Genomic DNA, 24,150 nt, shown 5'->3' with positions numbered 1-24,150 from the left:
CTGCAGAATTACAGGCTTACTAAACAAGATAGAAAAGATACAGAAAGACTAGCAAGAGAACTCATGGGAATTACCCAAGGTCTCCTGTCACGTTAGTAACAGAGTAGGCAATGAAATTTAATACAGAATCCTTTCTTATGCCAACAAAGTCCAATCAAAGAGATACACACAAAAGCTATAAAAGCTGAATCAGAGCTAGGTATTCTCCTATCCAAGTGGTATTTTTATATGTTGGTAAATGAGTACCTTAAAAGAAGTCAAGAGACCTGTATCTGCTGCTTTCAAATCAGCATGGCTAGAAATGTGTTGAAACAAGAATGAAAGACAGAAACAAAAAGAAACAAACCATATGAGCAAGCTTAAATTCCTTTAAGTTCCTTTTAAAAGTCAATTTTATTTGAATAAAAGGTATTTTTGAAATATTCTGCTCTCTAATGGTAGAGAAAAACTACAGTAAATTCCAAAATAACAATAGTTAAAGTCAAAGCTTAAGGTTAGAAAAAAGGGGAGTGCAGCTACTGTTTAGCAAAAATTTTCAGTCCATGATTTTATCCCCTTCTTTGCCACAAACCTATTGTATTTTGGCAAGAATATAATTTACTTCACGTGAGGTAAGTATTGTTCTGTACATTAAAAAAAAAAAAAAAAAAAAAAAAAAAAAAAAAAAGAAGCAGCATATAGAGGTTGAACCCATTTTAAAAAGCTATTTCCAAGTCAGATTGCCTCCATTTTTGACTGCATCTTGAACTACCTGTTGTTGAACATTCATAATTCAGTGTTCCAGCGGTGCCTTTTGAAGATTAACTCTTAACTTTAATGTGTCTCCATTTACTCAAAAACTAACTTGCAAAACATGCTGCAAGTCTACTACCAACGGCTACTACCAGTACACTTACTTTGTGTATTCTTTCCATTCTCCAAACAGGTTTAAAAGAAAAGATTGCTAGGAAAAAAAGTGGAAACCAAACAACAGCCTCTGAGGTTTTTTGAGCTTAACAAACAAATAATTGGATGGAAAATGTTCTCCTTGGCATCCCATCCAACAAGTCATTAACCATGAGCCAGATAGCTGTTGCAATGCCCTGTGTGCTGTCACTGGAAGAGGCAGGGGCCATCTCAATATTTAAAACCCCATTCCTTTTAGTTCACGTATGTGAAACACTCAGGATAAGTTTCAGCAGTGTGTAAAATTGGTCAGATGAATTGTACTCCAGAAGTGCCCATTCCTCTCCATTATCTATAAATAAATCCTGAGAACCCTTATTCAGATATGGACATCAGCCCTTTATGTCTTTAAAATTAAGTCAAGAAAGCTTCACCACAAAGGACAGAGTCACTTACAGCTTCAGAGGACTATAGATCCTTGTATTCCTACTAAGAGTATCTGTAAAATTAACACAATTAACAAAAATGTAGCATATGCAACAAGTCTGGTGCACTAGAGCTGTCGACTGAGTGTGAAAGAGCTCCTTGCACATGTGAGGCATTACTGGGGGTCTCAGGGATGGCTGGAAGCCCTTGCAGGCCCTGGTCATCCTGATGTTGCACCACAGAGACACTCAGAGGGAGAAACTTGGTCAGCTTTGATAAGCATATATTTCAGCAGCAGCCAGGAACAAAACTGCTGGGGCAGTTGGTGTCACCAGGACATGACTCCTGCAGTTTGCAGGATAGTTTTTGTCATGTTAACATACTAAACTCCATTGATGCACATTTGATAGAGCAGCAACACAAAATTTACATGAATAGATGAGAAGACACATAGACCCTCTCCACTGCGATATCCATCACCTGGAGCTTTCCCTTGTACCACAGGATTTGAAGGGCCTTGAGTTATGCTCACCTGGGGTCTGTTGAAGATCACTCTTTAAATCAGCATGACAGAAAAAGCACATTAGAGCACTTTGGTTCTTTCTCAAAGGATTACTGGAGATATATATGCAAGGTAGTATAAGCAAATACAGGGGGTGGTGGTGTGGAGTAAACATTTCTCACTGCTAGGAAGATGAGCAAAGTGCAGAGTTCAGGGTGTGACTGCTTCAAACTGACACTGCTAACCCAATAAGGAAAAGTGTCTGGAGCCATAAATATAATGCACTCCAGTTGCACTCAGCCTGGCCTAGTAATTTCTTCAACAATTGTATGAAACTAAGAAATCTCTAAGATTTCCTGCCATTGTGACTTCTTCTAATATTCAGAGAATCATGAAATATTTAGGGTTGAAAGAGGGCTCTGGAGATCATGTAGCCAAACCCCTCTGCTAAAGCAGGTTCACCTAGAACAGGTTGCACTGGATCATATTCAGGTGTGTTTCAAGTATCTCCAGAGAAAGAAGCTTCACAACAACTCTGAGCAGTCTTTTACACTCTTCTTTCTCCTTCAAAGGAAAGAAGTTTTCCCTCACATTTATATGGAACTTCCTGTTTTTCAGTTTGTGACTATTGCCATTTGCCCTGTTGCTGGATGCCACCAAAAGGAGACTGGCCCATTCTCTTGACACCACCTTGCAGGTACTTGTGTGCATTGATGAGATCTACTCTCTGTGTTCTCTTCTAGATGCTGAAAAGGCTCAGCTCTCTCAGCCTTTTCCCATAAGAGACATGCTTCTGTCCCCTAATAATCTTCATAGATGATTCATGTTTTTGTTCAAGAGGAAAGTTCTGTTTTCCAGCTTAAAATATTCTTGACTAATTTATACCTAATTGTTTCAGTCATACTGATTAAATAAAGTTGCTTAGGTATGTAGTAGCATGCAGAGATATGCATTAGTCATTGGTCATCATGTTAAAACTCAATTCTCAATTATTAAATGAGTGAATTCCAATAATACTAATTTTGTGCTGATTTATGCTATACAGAGTATCCCTAAGTCACGGAGAGGAAGGAATTTTGGCCAAGATATACATCAGGAAGATCCTACTCTCTGTATTTGGCTAGCTTTCTGAAACAGCAAGCTGTTATCGCATTTGTTTTTGTTTTCTGGAAAGAGTTCTGTTGTCCCTACTGGCAGACTTTTAATGGTCAACACCCTAATTAATATTGTCTCACACATCAAGCAAGTGACTGTAATTATTTTGATATCATCACCACTTAGGCTAGGTTTATTCTAGTAGTACAAGATATGTGGAATAGAAACCTTATTGTCTACAAGAATCCTTTGGAATATCTTTGATAATATTTTTTTTTCCACAATGGCATAAAGAATGTGGAGGAAGTATGCTAGTATAAGTAGGTGTGCTCCTTCATAACAAACATCATTTTGTCCATTCTAATTACTTAGAAAGCAGAATTGTACTACTGTTTCCTACAACTACAAGGAAATGGTATATTAACTGCTTTTATGAATTTGAAACAAACTGATACTGTACATTTTATTTACTTACCAGTTCCATAACTTACTAGCAGGCCTTTGAAGGCCCGCATGAAGGGCCTTCAAAGTGCATAAAATGCATTGTTTCAATATATGAGACCTTATTTGAAGCCCATTACAATCAATAGAAAGATTTGGCCTTTGTTCAAGCATTTAAACTGGAGAAAAGTCTGTGATATATGACCCACTGTCATATTATCACAAAGTTATTTAACTGATAATGGCCTTTTCAATTAAACTATTTATTTGAAGAAACAATAGCTTGTTTAATTGTGATCCTTTCTCCCTGTATATATTTTTTGTTAACCAAGTATTTCTTTTATACTAAGGTCTGGATGGAAAACTGCTTTCATATACTGCTGTCCCTTATGCATTTGAAAGCCCATTGACTAGACGATGCTTAGAGTTTTTGATCAAGGAATTGAGCTCATCTCCTTTAACCAATTAAAGTCATATCCTCAGCAGTAGCTGCTGCGTGTCCCCCTCGAATCCACGGGAACAGATCCCCTGTGGAGCCCGGCCAGCTGGGCAGTGGGGCGAGTTGGGCAGAGGGAAGGAACTTCTCCTTGGATCCCGGGGACTGGGAGAAGCTCCCTCGTGAGTCCAAAGATGAGCTGGTCCCACAAGCAAAGGAAAGAGGCGCTCTCCCTCAGGATTAGTTCCAAAGTTTAATGGGGGCCTGGAGAGATCCCAGGCCACATCTGACCTCGAAGGGCATCATGAGGAAGAGAGAGAGCCCCACCCAGAGCAGCCGATATAGGGGTCAGGAAACCCGAGCAGGCAATGGGGAAGGACATGGGAGCGGCTCTCTGGGGGCAAGGCCTCAGAGTGACCCCTGAGGAGGGGGTTGGGGAGGAGTCCCAGCCAGGGTCCAGTTACCTGGTGACCCTGGGGGAAGGATCTGGACAAAGGGGAAGGGTCACCAGGTGATGGACACATCCCCTGGGAGGACACAGGGGGATGGGTTGGGGTTTGATGGACACACAGGTACTGATGGGAAAGCTGGGATGGACCAAACAGGTACAAAGAGGGGATATGGAGGGACAAACCATCATGAGGGGATATACAGTGCAAACAGAACTCTACAAGTAGCTGCTTACATAATGTTTTTATATGGAGCATAATATTACCAATAACTTGTCACAGAAATATGAGACTGCCTAAGAAATCACATTTGTCACTGAATGAGAGCTAAGCATCTACCACTAAAACATGAGTGTGGTTAACAGATATTAAAGCAACTAAATGAAAAGCCTTATGTTAAAGTTTAGGTCTTCTTTAAGTTGCCATTGCAGTCATGTTCACATCTTCATAAAAGGAATGTATAATTGGAGAGTGATTCGCAGATCCTAAAAGGGTAAAAAAATGTGGTTTGTTTATCATGAAAGACTGGTATTCCAACTACTAATCTTCCTGTCCTAGAAAGTATCTTATTCTCTTTTCTGTGTTGGAAAGCTGCCTAACAAATATATTTTCCAAGACAATGAAGGAAGCAGACCTCTATTCTTTCTTATCAATTTAATCTCTTTCATTCAGCTGACAATAATGTCCTCTTGTAGGCTAGGTCTCTTTCCACATGAATTACTAAGTGACAAATTACTTTTGCTTTTTTCTTAGATTTTTTTTTTCCATACCAGAATCCTAAAATGTAATACAAAGGATTATTGGTATACACATTGTTTTTAACTATAAGAATACCTAAAGGAGACCAAGTACTCAGGGCTCTACTATTGTAAAACTTGGAGACACTGTTATTACAATAGTAATTATTCTTGGAATTTTATCATTCAGGATTTTCTAAAAAAATTATTCAAAGTAGACAACAGAGAAATTTGCTATATGTTGGTTTCTCTGTAACAAATTCATGTCTGAACCCTGATTAAGTCAGAAAGAATTTAAGATTTTGTCACTGAGATGAATTAATTACAAATCTTATATTGCCCTCTGCCTCAGTTTCTCCTTTTGTTAGGTACCCATTATTTTGTAAAACTGGCTTTTTCAAGCACGATCTTTATCCAGGAAAATGTTATAAATTTTAAAATACTGTCCAGATAAATCATCTTGGTAAAAAAAAAAATAAATTACTGTCTAACTACTGAAAATAAAATGTGGCTAAGAAAATACCTATTTAAGAACCTTTTTCTTTTCATCACTAGGAAATGTGAGAAAGAGAAAATGGAAAAATAGTCCTTTACAAATTTTACAAGCAACAAACATCTTTAATATTAAAGACATATTTCATGACCTTCATAAAGGAAAACATTCTTCCCCCTCTGCCCACCACCAGTCCCCAAAACAAATCCTGATTATGGAAAACTCAAAATCTCCTTTATGTGGCCGCGGAAGAGTTTTTCTTTGATTTTTGAAGTTGATTCAGAAATTACTTGGAGTGAAAAAGGTGTATCTCCCTCTAACCAGAGATAGACTCAGAAACGACAGCAAATTTGACATTTTTAGTTGGAAATCATTTCTTGGGGAAAAAACCCCAAAACATTAGAGCATCCATATTGCATGTAATGTCAGCTTCCTGAATTCATGGCTGTGTGTTCATCTGGCATTTTGACTGCCAGACAATGTGATAACCCTGATGAGGCACTGTGCCAAGAAGAACACATTGATACTGTCCACACACAGAAGTACCACTTTTCCTGTAGAGATGTTTGTCTCTGATTTTGCCAGTCATGTCTAGATGAGGAGGGAGCCCAGGCTGTATCCGTCATGGGCAACATCAGGGAGCCAAGAGATGCTCCCTTTCCCTTCCATGCCCTGGGGTAAGATGTTGCTTGAAGAAGAGGTTATACTTTGGTGCATGATAGAAGAGCTTTGCCCTTCTCACACTGGTTAGATGAGGAAGCAGTTTTTTATTAAGACAAGAATAAAGAAAAAGTGAAATAACATAGCATCATACTGAGTCTTACAGCAAATACACCAGGACAGGGCAAGGTATCATCAATCAGAGTCTGGGTTTTCCATTGCAGTGAACTATGTTAAAAAGTATAAAGTGTTCATATTTATGTAACTTAGTTAGCAGATTGTTGTCAGAAAAGATGAATAAGGCTTTCTAGAGGCTCCTAAGCCATAATTCTGTTTTCATTTTGCATCAAAACTTTTCAACAATTTCGAGGGGGAAAGAAAAAAAAAAGAATAAAAGAGATTAGTAATTTGCTCTTACTTGCAATTTGCTTGCATCAAAACTCTGGGTTATTGCCTGCCTTTTGATTCAGCTGTTCCTTTGGCATGGCAATACACTTAGACAAATAGGAAATATAATAAGAATCATGATTCCTTATGGTATTTCCAATTGGAAATAGCACAAGGAAAAAATGCTTTATCTTTTTTTTTTCCTAAACAGAAATAATCTAAGAAAGATTGTTCCTCACAACATTCCCTGACTGCTTAAATAGGTGATACATGTCAGGGGAACATTTTTCAGTAAGCTTCACTGGGGTGGGAAGTGTTTCAGCTGTGATGGTAGCTTACTGCTCCTCTGGAGGAGTAGGTAGTACACCTGAGAAAGAACCTGAATTCACATTTGAGACAAACCATACAAAGTAAAGTAAACCTAATGACCCAAGGTCTCAGGGATCTACTTCAGAAAATTGTCATGGTGCCATCAGAGAGAGTGTATTAGAGACTAGAATTGAGGAGTCAAAGAGGCAGATTTCCTGCAGCTAGTGTGTCTATAGCTATAAGTATTGTTGAAAATCAGGGCTGATTCTCTTTTCACACAAGCTTTATTCAGTGTATCTATTGATCTGCTTGGTAGAAGAGAAAAGCAACAGGCTTGTTTTCTTTCCTTGAGAAAAGGGAATTTCTCAAATATATGCATTCAAGTTATGTACCAATAGAAACCAGGAAGAAAATTCACAGCATCTGCATTTATAATGGGATATAAATTCATGAAAAGAGCCCAAAAGCCACTCTAGTTTGGAAAACAATCTGCTGCTACATCTCATTGACTCTGATAAGGGGTTGTATTCTTTTACTTCTGATATTGGGGAACTGATTTAGGATACTCACATTGAAAATCCTGAAATATTGATTTGCTTTATTTGTATCCATCTGTCTTTCTCTTGTCTCTGCTTCAACAGAGTCCACATAAAAAGCAGCTTGCAGTCATTGTTTTGGGAGGTGTTTGGACAAGTTCTGCCAGGCAAATCAAGTAAGTCTGTTTTCACTGTTGTCCTAATGATAAAGTTTGGGTTGTTCCCACTATCATTTTGAACCCCACCTTTCACTATCTCTTACTTTCTCTAGAACACAGTGAAAAATAGGGAAATGCAGAGAAAGTTGCAGGATTCTGGGTTTTTTTAATTTGCCCTAATAGAACTCAGGACATCTCCAAACCCACTCTAACTCCTTTCACTGCCACAGGGCAGAAATTAGTGGAATTAGATTCTACCAGACCTCTACTACAGTTCCCTGGTAACACATCTTTTCCTATGCCACATGTTTTATCTTTATATCTTTAGCAAAATAGGATAATTTTGTTTTAGATAAAGAAGGTCATTATTTAACCTTTGAAGTGCTGTGAACCTTTCCCAAACTTTTTTTATGTATCTTAATTACTACTGTCCAGCTTCAGAAGTATTTCATTGTCCTTTAACTCACAAATTTCTAAAAGTAACATGAAGGGTTTTTTGATACAACATTTAAAAACACCACCAAAATAAATAAATGTAAATAAAGTTGAAATAAAGGTGGCCTCAAAGCCCTCCATTAAAATCATCAAAATGTCATCTTTATTCATTAAAAAACATAGGAAGAATTTTTTATTATACAAGTATCTGACAAAATGCTTTATTTTTCTTCCTTATTGGTTTTACAAAATTTGTAAATACAATTTTGACCTAGAAATACAGAAAAATAAGCTGTGGGAATTGCCTCCATGATATTAAATGTGCTGTTGTTTGTCAAGTTTTCTTACAAGCAATACACATAATTTTAGAAAAATTAAAACTTTGAAATTGTCTGTGTAATTTCTTTTCTTTGTGTGAATGCACATTTGAACTCCAAAAAATTGTAAGCTTCACTCTCTATGTTCACAAAACTGGTTTCCACCACATACATTGTCTACTTAAGCAGAGCCAGGGAGGCAAAATGCTGCAGATACTCTGGGTAGGAACTCCATGGACAGCAGTGTCTGCTCTGCTATAGCTGATTTGTATTATCAGAAAATTCCACAGGGGCTTTACAGTGTGAGTGGTTGGCCACTGAAAGATTTTGTTATGGAATCTCTTTGCTGTAATAAGTTTGCCTTACTGGGTACTGCATCACATTGTATTTCATCACCACACAGGAGTGATAAACCAAGAAGAGGCCACTTTAAGGTTGCTTCGGAGCAGTGCAGAAATAAATGAAACTGGTATCTGCCCTGACCAGTGCTTGCCAGTGTAATTTCTCTGGGGGTGCCCAGCAGTTATGTGTTGAGGGCCATCCCTGCTGAACCTTCTGCACCTGGCAAGATGTCCCTTAGTCAGAAGTGCCAGAAGCCCCATTCAGACATGGCAAAAAAAAAAAAAAAAAAAAAAAAAAAAAAAAAAAAAAGGCTGTGGTGATGGCTGTGTGATTTTTTTATCTTATATTACTAATATAGTCTTGCCTTTCAAGCATCTCTGATACACTTTGTTAACAAAATTTCTAGAAGAAATTCTAGAGAAACAGTTTGCACAGATAAAGCTCAATCTCAAGATCCTGTGTTTGCAAGCTGTGCAAATCAAAAGTTTTCTAAAGAATAGCTCTTTTGTAATATGCTCTACAAGTACCAACCAGGCTCTTTAAACAATCTCAGCACCCCCACCAGCAGGATGCCCAGCTCTGTCGACTGATCTTCCAGAGCAAACACATGTTTTAAGATTCTCAGATTTACTACACTTTGAAAAGCTTATTAGAAGAAGCAAGCTAAATGTTAAATTTTTACAATCCAGTATGTAATCATATACAAGTACATTAGAATAAACTTCTCCCCTTCCACACCCAATTTCATCACTGGAATGGAAATTACAGTGTTAGCTCTTAGGAGAGGGAGTTGCATCTGCATGCAATGAGAGGAAGAGATCACATAATGGTTTGTAAGGCATATCAGATTTATTCTGTGAGGTAGATAAAGGTCTTTTAAAGGTCTTACTCCACTTGTGGAATGAATTTCTTATCATGTATAAATTCTGTGTAAAACATTTATTTTTCCAGGATGCGGTTTGTTTTCTGAGAGGGGAGAAAGAAGCTAAATATTTCCACTCCTGTATAATAGAAAATCCTCTGATTTCAAAAAGATCACACCCTGAATGGTTAGTTAATACTGGAAACATAAAAAGGTACACTTTTCTGAAAGATCATTTCATTCCAGTTTTTCTAACCAGAAACAGAGTGAATAATGTTGCAATGTAAGAATAACCAAAGAATAATGGCAATTTTTAGAGGAAATTAAGTGTGAATTTGGGAATCAAACTTAAAGCAAATTTTAAAATGTTATAAATTATATTAAAAAAAAAACAACAGAAACAATCCTCAGAAGATCTTTTGAGTTGGTTCATAACCATATTTCCTTTGCTAAAAAAAATAAATCTTCTTCATTTCATTTCTTATAAGATGTTTACAGAACACAGCAAAATTCACACTATTTTTTTCCAATAAAATTTAAACAGATAATCTGATAAAATAACATCAAAATTCTTCCAAGGAGAGTTTAGGACATGAAAGTGATTTAGTGACACCAGTCCAAACAACAATGAGCTCATGAAGAGGGCTTCCGTCAGCTTCAGCAGGCTTCCAGAAAGGCTCAAAATGATTAATGGAACTGATGACAGGGGAAGAGATTTTACTAGCAGTCTTGCTGCTCTATGCTGTTAACCCTTTTCCCAGAGTGAACTGTATTCCCTCACTTTGGAAAGTTCTCCCATGTTTGGCTCCCTCTATACCTGACCACAAGGACAGGGGCTCTGCAGGGAGTTGAAGAAGCCATTCTCAAGTGGTAGGAATGCAGGGAGCATCCCCACCACTCCAAGGAAGGTACTGGACAAAACAGAATTGTATGCTATAAGACAATTAGTTAATTGTGCTGTCAAATGGAGACTGATTTCTACAACTTCAGATTGACTATTCTAAGGTAATTAAGACAGCCAGTTGCACTTTTCACAACCATTAGCAGACAAATTCTCCTCTTACTTTGGTTAGTGAGAAGAAACAGTTCTTTTCTTCCTGAATGTTCAAGTCCTTCAAGTATATGTATCAGTCTATATTCTCCCTTTTTAAGACAGCTATATCACTATTCCACAATATTAAAATGCCACATTCTATTGCAGGCCAGCAGGAAAAATAATTCTGGGATAAAATTTTCAATATTTTTATATTTTATTTGAATTCTTTTGTAAATAAGGCCACACAGTTATTATTCACTGTTATTATTTTTTTTTAACTTATTCACAGTTATGATGTTCTTTACCAAAATGTTCTGGTTCAGTCTTCTCTCATTGAAGAAACATGACCACAAGTTTTTAGATCATTACTATATTTAGGAATTCACCTGTATTTGTCATAGACACAGAGATATTAGCAGATGGAAAAGCAATTGAATGATGATGTGGCCTTGGCAACCCAGGACTTTATAACCTTCCAACTGAACTCTAACAGTGTGATCTATCTAGCATAAAATTCCAGTCTTTAGGAAATTGCAGTTAGCACAGAGCACAGCAATAGACATTTTCATCAAAGCAGGATGTTGTATGTGCCAGCCTTGTCTTCTGATTGCTGCGCTGTTCATCCACCAAGGATTGCATATAGTTAAGATTGCAGGCTCCTCTGCCAGGACTAATTTGGGGGCTGTACATATTGAAAGATATTATCTGTATTTCAGGATCTCAACCGTTGTCAAATATTGCTCTCCTCAGGTAAAGTACAATAGTATAAAAACAAGAGGTTGTTTTTTTTTTTTTTGTTGTTTTTTTCTTTTTTGGTGCAGAGTAATTTTTTTTTTTTTGTACTAGTCAAGAACACTACAAATACTTTCATAGCAGCTGCAAAACAGTCTTTCAACTTTCACTAATAGACTTACAGAGCATAAAGGGGCCTCCTCATCTGTTCTTAAAAATGCAGAAGAAACCTGTTATGACAGTTCCTAGCAATGCTGCTTTAGGCACTATTGGACTGCTCACACAAATCTGAGGAGAAGTGAGTGCAGTGGGCTGTCCACAGAGCTAGTTCAAACATCAGAAATGAGGTGGCCACATTAATTCCACCTGGATTAATCAGCCCTGCCAAGGCATCCATGCATTAGCCCATATGGAGCACTGACATGGCTCCATCCCCTCTTTCTGGGCATCAGGTCCTTAGAGCTGGACTGGATTTCTCTCTGTTCCACTGCCTTGTGCAATTCCAACACACTCAGTGGTGCCCCTGCAGTAGTTTAACAAGTAGAGTTATCTCTGTGTGTCTCCCCCCTGTTCTTACCATAGCCATTTAAGGTAAAAAGACATTATATTATGTCAGCAAATTAGAATACCAAATAACCAAATGGACCACTTATGCCCAGGAAACTGACATACCCAGAATTCCCTAGGCACAGCAAATCCTTAACTCTCACTTTTGACTGGGATGCAAACTTTCCATTTCATGAAAAATTCCAAAGCCCCTCAAAAGTCTTCTATTCTGGAATAAAGTCTGTATCAAGGAAAAAGGCTGTCATGAATAAAAGTACTTTAATTTTCTAGGAAGTAGAAGTGTTAAAAACTGTTTAGCTCATATGAAGATGTTTTAAAAGATGGTTATCTTTTATATATTTGCAGTTAAAATGAAGTAGGAATTTATGACATGAAGAAAAGACAAAACTATTCACAAAAAAAAGTTTAAAACAATTGTGCATAGTTTAAACATAGTGTATATACTTTTGAAGTATCCGTATGCTTCGTAGGAGAAATTCCTACACAAAAACTTTGCAGTTTTCCCTTGGAAAAGGACCATATAAAATAATTCTCATCTTGGTCTAGCACCAAGTTTCCACTGCTCCCTGATCAAAACAACAGTATAGTGTATACTTATACTGTGAGTGATCTGACCAGAGGACAGTCTCACCTCTTGTGAAATTCAAAAAAATTTGGTTTACTATACTGATTAAATTAACTTTTCCAGTTTTTTTCCCCATTTCTTACTTGGAACTGCAGCTCCTAATTAGAACTAGCAAATTGGGAGATGAAGAAAACTTGTGGCTAACTTTATGCTTGAGTTCTTGAGTCTTGCCTTTTACCTTGAGTATGAATTCCTCTAGTTTTCATAGAAAGCTTAAAATTGTTGGGTTTCTTTATAATGTCTTAGGTTAGATTTGTAACAATGACTAGAATGTCTCATGATTCCTAAAAATAATATCCTCTCCTTTTTTTACCCAATTTCCTCTAGCTCTTCCATTTTTTAAATCAGTATGATGTTGGTCTGATTTCTGTAGTTATTGCTGGAATCTTGTTCTTGATTTGGCATGATTAGGAAAAGTTGTTTTACTATTATTCTTTTGATCTGATGGAGTTTTTTTTGAAACAGAAACCTTCCCTTCCAGTAGCCATATTAAGAGGCTAGTTTAATAAACCCTTAAACCCCCTCATTCCTGATGTGGTGAATTGCATGGGGAACAGATGATCCTGAATAAAACTTACCTAACAAAAAGAAAAAAAAAAGGAGTTTTTTATTTGTTTGGTTGGTTTTCTGTGGGCTTTGTTTTGTTGGGTTTTTTAATGTAGATCAGTTCTTTGATACATTCCAACAAGTGTTTTCCTTCCTTTCCCTCTCTCAAGGAAGCCCTTGCTGGCCAACTTGCCTTGATATGCCCTGACCTATCTCATCACATATGATGTGGTAGAGTCCTAGTGGGACATAGTGGTATGATAATCAGAGGTTTCTTGTGTCAAATGAGGAGTTGGGTACTTAACTCTGGGATGCATGACATTTTGCTCTTCTGATTCAGGTGAGGAGACAAGGGAGTGAACAGAAAATGTTAAATAGCTCCCTAATATACAATAACAAAGAGTTACTCAAGATGGTGCCTTTGTCCAGGAATAAGGAGTTTCTGAATGGCTGGGATTTGCATGCCAAATGCACACAGTGTGATTTTGTAACCAGGTCAGACCTTAAGTTATAAGTGACAGACATTTTCAATTCTTAATAAAAATAAATAGCCCTTTGTACAAAAGTCTGTTGTTAGAACAGTCATGTAAGAGGTGAGAAACCTGAGATGAATTCTCCATTTCAAGATTACTAAATCCACATCTCCTATAAAATCACAGTAAAATCCTCAGAGCAGATTCTTGAACTAAAATGGCCTTAAATATGGGGACAGTTACCTAGCTGCTGTGCTCCCTCTGAGAATGGCAGCATTCATGAACCTAGCAGAATTCCTCAAACTTGTTGACTTTTTCTTGAAAAGAAAGTGGAGTTATCTGCAGCCTCTCAGATCTGGTAACAGTTAGGTAGGGTGTTTTTAGAGATCACTATCTTAATTGCCTGAATTTGACGCAATTGTGGGTTTTTTGCACCTGAGTGCTATTTTGGAGCTTATCTGGTTTCAGCAGTAGAAATCCAGGTTTTACCATTAGGCAAAAATCTATCAACCTCTTGATGCTTCAAAATTATTCTTTGTAACAACCTGGGCTCCTGTATCATTTTGGAGAGTTCTTTAGTTAGAAACATCTGATAGTAGGCTCTCAGTCAGAGGAAAATCACATGGATATTCATCATCTGAATTACCACACTAGATTTTGCTGTCAATAGAGAAACATTTAGTCAGCTTGTTTGTCTGCTTTCTATATATGTCATTAAGACAATGACAACCTATATTGTTTTCCTATTTTGTTGCATATCAAGTGATTCAGGCAGTTTCTTCACAGCTACCCTTGAAATGTTTTGTTTGAACTTATCTGAATTTTAAAGTCCATGTGCAAACTGCAGCTATCATTACTAGTCCTGGAAGACTAATTTTTTAAATATGCAAATATTTGGACCCTTATCATGAGTGCTACAAAGTGTACAGCTCATGGGGATTGGTTTGAAAACACAGGATGACCTGCTAAAAAAGGCTGATGGATTTTTCTGAGATAAATAATATTTGAAATATATCAAATCCTTTAAAAATGCAATGTTATTGAACAGTTCCTTGAAGAATCTATGGAAATCTTTGATACATTATTATAGTGGCTCAATGCCATCACTGTTAAAAAAATGCACCTAATTTTGAGCCTAATTTTGTCAAGGTTCAATTTCAAGCTATTGGATATTATTACATTTTTGTTAGCTCTATTGAAGAGCTGTCTTATTATGAAATTTCTGTTTCCCATGTAGGTATTTAAAGACTGTGATTAAGTTATCTCTTGATAAATTAAGTTGACAGTGTCTCTTGAACCTTGTGCTGGAAGATATATTTTTCAATTTAATTTTCCAGGTTTTTCCCTAAAATCTCTCTAACTTTCCAACAGATTTCCTTAATTTACTGGACAAATATTTAAATAGTTGTGATATGCTAAAAAAGCTTAACTTCTGTTTCTTAAGTTACAACATATGTAAATGAGGGGTTTATTAACCCTGTAAAAGAAAATATAGCAACATGAAACAGCAGACTGAATAACACACCAATCTTCATAGTAATTTTTTTCTCTTGGAGTTGGATGTTTAGTACCACTGACATTATCAATGAAATTTTTCATATTTGTTAGGGCTTAATATTCTTTATTATTTAATATTATTTATTTATCTATGCCATTGCTTGCAGCTCAAAATATTGTGAAGATAAGCATCTTATTCAAGCTTGCATTTTTTAAAATTTTTATGGTTCTCAGCCAAACTTATAAATATGGCAAGTCAGTTTACAAAGATCCATTTTCCACAGATGTTTCTTGATTAGCATTTACTGTCATTTAATATTTTTAATTTTTTTTTCACTGCTTTCATGTCTGATATTCCATGAGTTAGTACAAAGTGGAGATTTTTGCTCTATGTCCTGGGAATGGGTTGCCTCTTAAAGGTCATTCAATGTACAGCTAAAGCAACTTTTCTGACTTATAACTTTCTTGCAAACTATTAATTTGTTTTACCTATGTTTCACTCACTCACAGGCAGTTCAGTGTAAGTGGACGATGGGTAGGAAAAGGTTTCCTGCTCAGTCATTTCAAATCTTTCTGCTTTTCTCTCAGAAGGTCAATTGCAAAAGACCTCCAATGAAATCCTCAGTCAATCATTTTAGAACAAATGTCATCTTGCTTCTTGTGTCCATATGAAACAAGGAAAGTTATGGAGACCCTGGAACTAAGAAACCTGCTCTCTAGACTGGTTTTTGAAGTTCACTGTAATATCTTCTACAAAGGAGAGAGCTCTATGAGACCGAAGGAAGATTGCAAATCAGTGTCTTTCCTACAAGCTGCTTCTCCAATTTGGGATGAGCATTTCATTTTCTGTGTGTTTTTGGGTTTGTTCTATAGACATCCAGTGGTAAGCTTGATTGGAAATAAAGTGAAGGGTATAGTTCAAATAGTTTCCATTTTATTTCAAATATCTTGGCTTTTCTTTTTTTCCATTCAGTGAATGAACAAGTTCTTTTTCTCATGGGTTTTTAGAACCAAATTTTCCAACCAGAAACTGTATCTGGCACAAACCATCCCTGCACTTTTTATATCCTTATGGTCTGTCATATCAAGTCACTAGACAGGATTCTGTTTCACTGAGTGCTTCTTACTTAAACATGGATCTTATTTTGTCCTATCTCAGGCTATTTTCTGAAGGCATATTCGCCATGGGCTGAGGAATATTAGACTGTGGCATGACATGAAAATAGAGATTGAATGGTATTACAGAACATTACTTCTTGGGTAGGTAATTACAGAGACATGTAGAGATTTAGCTGAAAGACTCCTATTAGTAGCAGTGAAAATCTCATGGCTAAGTGCTTGTGCAAAGATTAGGAAGTTTGCAGATTTTCAAATTTTATTGAAGGGGTGGTAATGCAGCATCATAGAGAAAAAACCCTGTTTTTCTACAAAGTAGGTTAAATATAAGCATCTTTAGTGACTATGTCTTTGTTTTTCCCAATGGAGAACATCCATGACATTCTGCAGTGACCTCTCTGAGCCAGGAGAAGGTATTCACCTCCTATCATTCAAGGCCAGCTACAAATGAAGAGAAGATAAACATTAAGAAACTTCTCATGGCAGGTTCCCTCCTCTCTTTGCTTCATCAGTGAAGTGGGTAATATGAAAGTTGGGCAGAATGAACACAAAGGTTCTTCCACATCTCCAAAGAAAAGGAGGGTGCATTGTAGCCTCAAAGTGAGATCCCACCTACACAGAAAACCCATGGGAGTAAAAGAGAGGTTCTGAGATGGCATTTCATTGAGCTAAAATAAATTTTTAGGAAATAATAAGAACAAATGCTCACCTTCCACGTAGATATCCACATACAGCTCAGGCATTTTCTTCAGAGACCAGTTACAGGCCACAAGGAGGGCCTGGAGGCAGAGTGAGAAAAAAGGGTGGCCATCCTGTCTTTGTGACAAGGTATTTCAGTGAAGTGATTTCAGTGAAGGAGAAGCTCAAAATCCTGTGAACTGTGAGAGAAAGATGGGGAAATCTGTGTCTTGACAAAAAAAAGCTGAAAGATCAGTGGGATTTGTGAAGTGTCATCTGTGACACAGGGAGGAATGCAGAAGAATAGCATTCATTTTCAGGTAGCACAGGAGCAGTGAAGGGAACTGAGAGAAAGGCCATTGGTGTGTGTAGTGAAGAAGGGCTAAAAATGATTGGAGAGTTCCCACAGAGAAGATATAGGACTGAGTTTAATTTGGAAATTAGGGAAGTACACATGAACAGTGTGTAGGTGAGGTATAATAGGTTATTTCCTCATCTGTTTTGCAATTACTTCTCCTGCAACACTGTCATTGGGACAAAGAGCAAAGGCAACTTGTTGCAGCAATGTTCAAAAAGGCATAAATTAAAGCCAAATGAAAATAACAATTTAAAAATTCATAGCACAAATTAATCATAAAGATATATTGTTTTAGTTTGTGATTATGCAAAAGATTTGCACTGAAAGCCAGCAAAAGTACACCATCATCTATTTCACGAGAAATACATAAAAATTACCTTTAAGCAATAACTGCTTTATTTAGATTCTATTTATTCGGTGTTAAGTTCTAACTGGGGCTCTATAATTTAATTAAATATGAAATTATTTTAATGTTCCATTCCCAAAATTGAGGAAAGCATGGGGGAAATTGATTAGAAACTAGAAAAGAAAAGTAAAAAGCAATGAAGGCTCAAACATAAAAAGAGGAACTAAAGTGTCATATGAAATCTCATTTTGTTTGATATTGATTCCATTCATTCACAAAGGATGACGTTTAAGGTATTACTAATAAAATGAGCATTTTTAAAGGCCATAAAGTAATGTAACATTGAAAAATTATAGTAGATTTCTAAGTGTTAAAAAGTCATTGGTACACTTTAAAAATACTCCATTTTGTCTTTTTTTTCTCGTCACAGAAATGACTAGTTTACATGCCAACAGAAACATTGATGGATGACTCAAGGTTTTAGTCTGTAGCTCTGATAGCATTCCACTTTGCTTGCAACAGTAGCTGCATCAGTACTCTGCAGTATATGCAGAAATAGCTTTCTTCATCAAATCCTATATGGTTACACAAGGTTTTAAAATACAAAAATCACTATGAACTCTGCTATTCATTATAATATGTTACTCTCTGATTGAATTTTTAAATATCTTGAAACTCTTTTATTTTAGTATAAATGCTATATATAAGAAAAATATGTTTTCTAAAATAGTTTATTTCTAAATAATTTATTAATTATAAAAGAATATAAAGGTAACTTACTGCTAAAGTCATCTGAACAGAGCAAACATATTATTTCAACTTTTGTGAATACAATTGTTCTTCAAAGTGTATATATTTTAATTTGAAGTCCAGATTCTGTTAATTTCCCTTAGTCAGGTTGTGTCAACCCATGGAACCAACTATAGTAATAGAATTTGGCCATACCTTTGGCAATACATAAAACTGAAAAGCATACCAGAAAGAACTGTGGTTTTAAGTCTTCACAGTTATGCCACATTCTCACCTTTATGAGGCATGACTTCCAGCCATGCAGAATGAAGAATGTGAGATCAGGAATCCATGGAAAAATACTTCTAAACCCATAGACCTGGGCCCAGTTGAGCACAAACATTGACATTTTAATCTGAAACATTTTTCTGAAACAGTCTTAAAGTACAGTGAAAAACATAATGACAGAAATGTTCTGTGTGATGCCAAATGCTGTTGTTTTCAACAGTAATGGCAATATAAAAAGTGCAGGTGGTTATCTTCCTGCCCCCTGCCTTCTTTTTTCACATCTTTCTCTCTCTTCCTTCTCTGTTTTATCACTTTTAAAAAAATATATTTTTACTTATTTAGACAGTGGAAAAGCAGAGAGAAGTTTAAAACAGCAAAATAAATTAAGTCTGTGAAAAGCACAGATGTTATGATGGGCTCAGATGGTCTTAATGCACCACTATTTCTTTGAAATTCTCTGACCTATGGCCTTACTACAGAGCCATTGAAATGACCAGGAATTTGCAGAGGAGCTGACAGTGTTTAATCAGTAATAGTATCAATAGTGGTATCTTGCTTTGCCATGGGATTTGTTGCAAACAATCACTTTTTCCCAGCTTCTCTCTTCACTGCCCAAAAAAGTGTTCCTCTCTCAGTCACCTACTTCTGTGCTAGTGGGACTTGTGTGGGACTTGTGTGTGTGTGTGGTACATGTTAGACAGATCCTTATTCCAACGTGGCTTTCCTTTTTTCCCTCTCACCTAGACCCATAGTCATATCACTAACATAATGCCTCCTTTTGTGCAGTGTGGTGAGAAGGAATTTTCAGGGCCTGGAGTTACTTCTCAAGAAGTCAGGCAAGATATTTTTGAACACTGGTATTTATTTCCCACAGCAGTGAATCATCTTTGTGGTAAGGGTAATATCGTATGGTGCCATGAATTATATCTCAAAATGCATACAAATGCATGACTTTGGTGGAAGGTCTGTTCATTTTTTTAGCATTTCATCAGAGTGGAACTTTGAATGATGATATCAAAGAAGAAGGAAAAATCTGCATGAACATGATTTCCAGGATTGGCGTAGCTGAATAAGAAACAAATAGCTGAACAGAAGGAAATGGTGTTGATGGTTCAGAATGACTAAGGGCCAGTAATGTGGAAAACCCCCAAACCCTACAGTATTTCAGCCAGATGGCTGCAAGATGACTTCAAGAAAGACAGCACTCACTGGCAACCTGTCCTTGCAGCAAAGAGAGGAAAAACCCAATTGCCCCTTGTCTCTTCCTTCTTAGCATAAGTTCCAAATAGTCCCCTCCTACCTGGCAGCCTAGATGTGAAGCTTAGTCAAATTTTTATTGCTCCCTGGTTTGCATCCCTTCCAAAGCTTCCAGCCATTTCATGGCCTAAGCAGGCAGGGCAGCTTTTGCAATCTGCTTGGAGGAATCCTGTCATCCATGGGGATCATGTTTCACCTTCCCCAAAGTGGAGGGACACCCAGAAGGAACCGTGCCAGGCAGATCTCTAGTTTCAGAAACTCTCCCTTTAGCATAACTAAGGGAGAGTTTCTAATGCCAAGAAGATGCTACTGGGCTTCCTAGGGCTGAGGCACTCTCCCACTTGGCATCCTGTATTGTGGAAACAATGGCAACAGCCTGTGCCTCTTACCATGTTTCCAGATAAGTGTTCCAGGAAGAAGTTTCTATCTATGTTCCAGTGCATGATTAAAGACATACTTTGAGCTAACACAGCACATGCCGGGTTTTCTCCATCCACCAACAGCAAAAACAAAAAATCTCAGCTCCTGAGTGTTTCTTATCTCCTGGTTGTTTATAAGCTCTAACACTAGATTTTGTTTATTTAGCTCTTAAACGCAGACATAAAAGGCAGGGTGAGCAGGATTGTCTCTCTATTGATGTCATCAGGGGATACAACAGCTTTCACCACAACTGAATTTTACTAAAAATCTATGCAACTATATAAACATTTGCTTTTTTAACACAGTAAATATACATCAGTCTGAGTCCCTGAAGGAGAGAGAAAAGTTAGTTCTTATTTGTTTTCTTACTTAGGTGGCACAAGTAAACTCGTCAGTAATGTAGGCTATGTGCTCTAAGAGTGGGAGTTACTTTTTGAATTGAAAGAGGCAAAATTTAATTGCATTTTTTGATTGCCTTTCTGTCACTTACAAATTATCCAAGGATATGGTCAAGTTTGATACAGTGCTATGCCTCATTGCAGTTCTGAATGAATGTTTAAGGCTAAATAATACATCCCTGGATAACAGATTTGGAATATTGACCTTATGGTGCAAACTGTTTCTGTAATACAGGAAAAATTAATGCTTGTCTTTCATTTTGGTGTTTTGGGGCTTTTTTTTGTTTGGTTTTTCATTGGGTTTTTTGTTTGTTTGTTTGTTTTATTAATTTAGAAAAAGCTATATCTCAGTTTGTTAACCTTTGAGCAACTTAACAATTAAAAAAAAGACAGCAATTTGCAAAATATGTGGTCAACTTCCCAGTGGACAAATCATCCTTTTGGGAACCTTTTGTGTAACATAAAGTTCCTTCAGATTTCCAAGACTTGTATGAAAGGTTGGCAGGAAAGTAGGAATTCCTCTGCATGAAACATTTGAAATTATCTGAAAATTTTGTCTCAAAGAAAAAAATAAAATTGTTTCCCATTAAGAAAACAAAAACAAAAAAAAAAAAAAAACAAACCAAACAAACAAAAATATAAAGAAAGAGAGACAGGAGGAGAGAGACACTGCAGCACAGACTAGCTAATGGTGATTAGGGCATCTGCAGATCAGATAGTGCCCTGGTCTGCCTATAGCAAATGGAAAGGCTCTTTCTGTTCCAGTCCTGAAATCCCTGAAACTGAGATTATATTCTAGGGAAAGTTTTGACAAATAAATTAATTTCTGTGGAAAAATTTGATGTCAATGGCAAAAAATTCACTGTAAGAAATCCTAGTGTATAGGAGCTGTACAAGGAGCTTAGCATCTTTGTTAGCTTTCGTTAACCCTGGAGAAGCCTACCTGAAAGATTTGGAAGTAAGGCCCTTATTACTCTCCAGTATTCACCTTTTAATACATTGTTTCTCACATACTTCCCAAATAATTTGTTCATATGGCATTGAAAATATAAGGTAGGACTCCTACAAAAGCCTTGAACTCTAGGACCATCCACCATCATGTCAGTTATGGCCTCAGATAAGAACTCCAGCTCTATTCAGAAAATACATACCCAGTTTCTACTCTTAAATGCTTTGTCTTATCTGGGGCCTTGGAGTGTGACCCTGCAAACCTTACACATACAAGTAGTCTCTGTTGTCCTTAGATAAGTAACAGTTAACTGCTTGTGCATGTAAAGGTTGCAAGGTGAGTCCCTTTGAATATCATTATCCCAAATATAATAACTGCTTTGCTGAAACTCACATTGTCTTTCCAAAAACAACCCATATTACTCAACAGAGAATTCTGGAGGGAAAAAAAAAATGCAACCATTTGAAAGCAGGCAGAGGTCATATGAATGCTGCCCAAGATTTTTGATTGAGTAATGTACTTTGGAATAACTTGCTGTGATTCTTTGGCAGAACACTGTTTATTGTTCAAGTGAAATTTTTCACAGTTAATAAGATGGTCAGTTGCAGGTATTGAAAATATTTGCCCTGCCAAATACCAAAAGAGTGAAAACCTTCAAGCTGGTTAAATAATGAAACAGAAATAATTCCAACAAACTCCTTGACAGCTGCTGGAGAAATTTCCAGAATGACCCAAAATGAAACTGTTTTATTGAGTAAAAATAAACAAACAGAAAAACATCTCTGAAGAAAATTACTATGATATTTTGATTATATTATTTGTAAGGAACTGTTTGACAGAGCAAAACTGCTTGATGGATGTTGCTTTTTCAAAGAGGATACTATAGTTTATCCAGATATTTCTCTATATTCATAGACTTCTTTCCATTGGCCACATGATATCATCAGTTTTTAAGCAGATTCTCCAGTGATGTTCATGGAAAATTGTGCTTAGAAAGCTCTGGTTAATTTCTTCGGCTTTGCAAGCAGAGAGAGTATGAATCACATCAGTGAAGCTGAATTTGGACAATAAAACCCAAAAAATCCACACGAATGTGTAATGATTCAGGAACAAATACTGCTTTCAGGAATTAATATGCTTGGCCTAATATGGATGAACCCTTGATGTTACCTAAAATACAACTCAGCTTTTTCTGACACTGTTTGCAAATAATATTCACATATCCTACCCCCATGTTCTGTAAGGCAGAAAAATGTTTTTCTGACAAGGGCACATCTGGATTTTGCCTACTTCCAACAATCTGAAACACAGCTTTGCTATAAATTACTAAAGACAAAGTAACACTTTCACTAAAATCTCATGTAAGAAATGCACTCAGATTCTGTAATTTCTTAAGTACAAAAAATACACAGATGTCCACATTGTTTTCATGAATTTCAGGGAATGAAAATGGCAATAAGTAATTCTCTTCTTATCATAAGTATCTCAGAGAACCTAAATCCAAATCTGATTTAAATTTGGAAGGACTTAGCAACAACAGCAGCAGCAGAAGTCTTGTAAAGTAAAATATACCCAGCCAAGAGTGAATAATGCATTACCCCAACAACCAATCCTCCCTTTCCAGTGAAAAGAGCAACTGGACTCTTACACAAAGCCTGAATTCACTGTTTACATCCCGAGGCTAGAAAAAAAGAGAAGACATTTAGCATACACCATTTCCATGGATAAAGTATCTATACTTTGTAATTGTGTGTGTGTGTGTGTGTGTGTGTGTGTGTGTGTGTGTGTGTGTTACTTAATCTGTTTCCCACCCATTACCCTAGGGAAAAAAAAAAAGGACAAAAAAGTATGAAGAAGGAAAAACATTAACTACAGTGTGGTTAAAATTCAGATCAGCCGTCTATGCCACAGATATGTTGTGTTCAGCCTACTTACTCAACGAATGTGGCTAAGATGCTCAGGAGTTTCCAGTATACCCACCCACTTGAGATAAGATTGTAAGTACTGTACTTGGGACTGCTAAATTTGCAACCAGGTTAATTGTGTACACCATCTGGGAAGCCTCAGCGGATTCCTGCAGAGACGTTGGTGTTTATTCGCGGTGCTGGGAAATCAAGTCGTTAAAATAGAAAGCAAAACCAGGGACAAATACTGACGGCTCAACGCGAGTGAGTAGCCCCGGTGATAAAAGGCTCAGGAGAGGATGCCAGGGCTCGTACGAAGTTTTATAGTAAGAGGCTTTGTGGAACTGTAGCTGCTTATTCCTCAGATCACCCTCTGAGAGAGCGACAGAGCCCCGGGAGGAGCTCCCTCGCGGGTGGTACCTCCGTGCTGCTGGCCCCGGGCAGAGCCCCGCGTTCCCCGCGGCGGCACACGCCGCACCCGCACCCGCCGCAGACTCGCGGTGCCGGCCAGAGCTGGCCGAGGTCTCCGTGCGCGGCCCGCGGGGGACGGCGGCTGGCAGAGGCTCCGTGCCCGGCCGCCGCCGCCGCGGAGTCGCCGCCCGCCCGCGGCGGGCCCGGGGCACGGCCGGCGGCCCCGCTGCTCCGCCCGGGCGGCCCGGGGAGAAAAACCCGCTTCTCGTCCTTCTCTGCCAGGGCCGAGAGCGGCGATCGCCCGTCCGGGCTGCTTAAAGCGTGTCACGTTCGACCCTTCCAGGTGCTCG

The 24,150-nt window shown here is 37.5% G+C and overlaps 1 long non-coding RNA gene across 2 annotated transcripts in view; it reads left to right on the top strand.

The window, feature by feature from the left end:
• The window catches only part of LOC110478548 (uncharacterized), an 82,811-nt gene that overhangs the window by 26,375 nt on the left and 32,286 nt on the right, over positions 1-24,150 (top strand). For both annotated transcript variants that reach the window (XR_013339942.1, XR_002466773.2), the window contains 2 exons: positions 2,432-2,510; positions 7,462-7,532. This is a non-coding gene — a long non-coding RNA (uncharacterized LOC110478548). The remainder of the gene's footprint in view (positions 1-2,431; positions 2,511-7,461; positions 7,533-24,150) is intronic.

This window comes from Lonchura striata, chromosome 5 (genome assembly GCF_046129695.1).
Source record: "Lonchura striata isolate bLonStr1 chromosome 5, bLonStr1.mat, whole genome shotgun sequence".
Taxonomy (NCBI): domain Eukaryota; kingdom Metazoa; phylum Chordata; class Aves; order Passeriformes; family Estrildidae; genus Lonchura; species Lonchura striata.
This window is presented reverse-complemented; position numbering and strand designations above follow the sequence as displayed.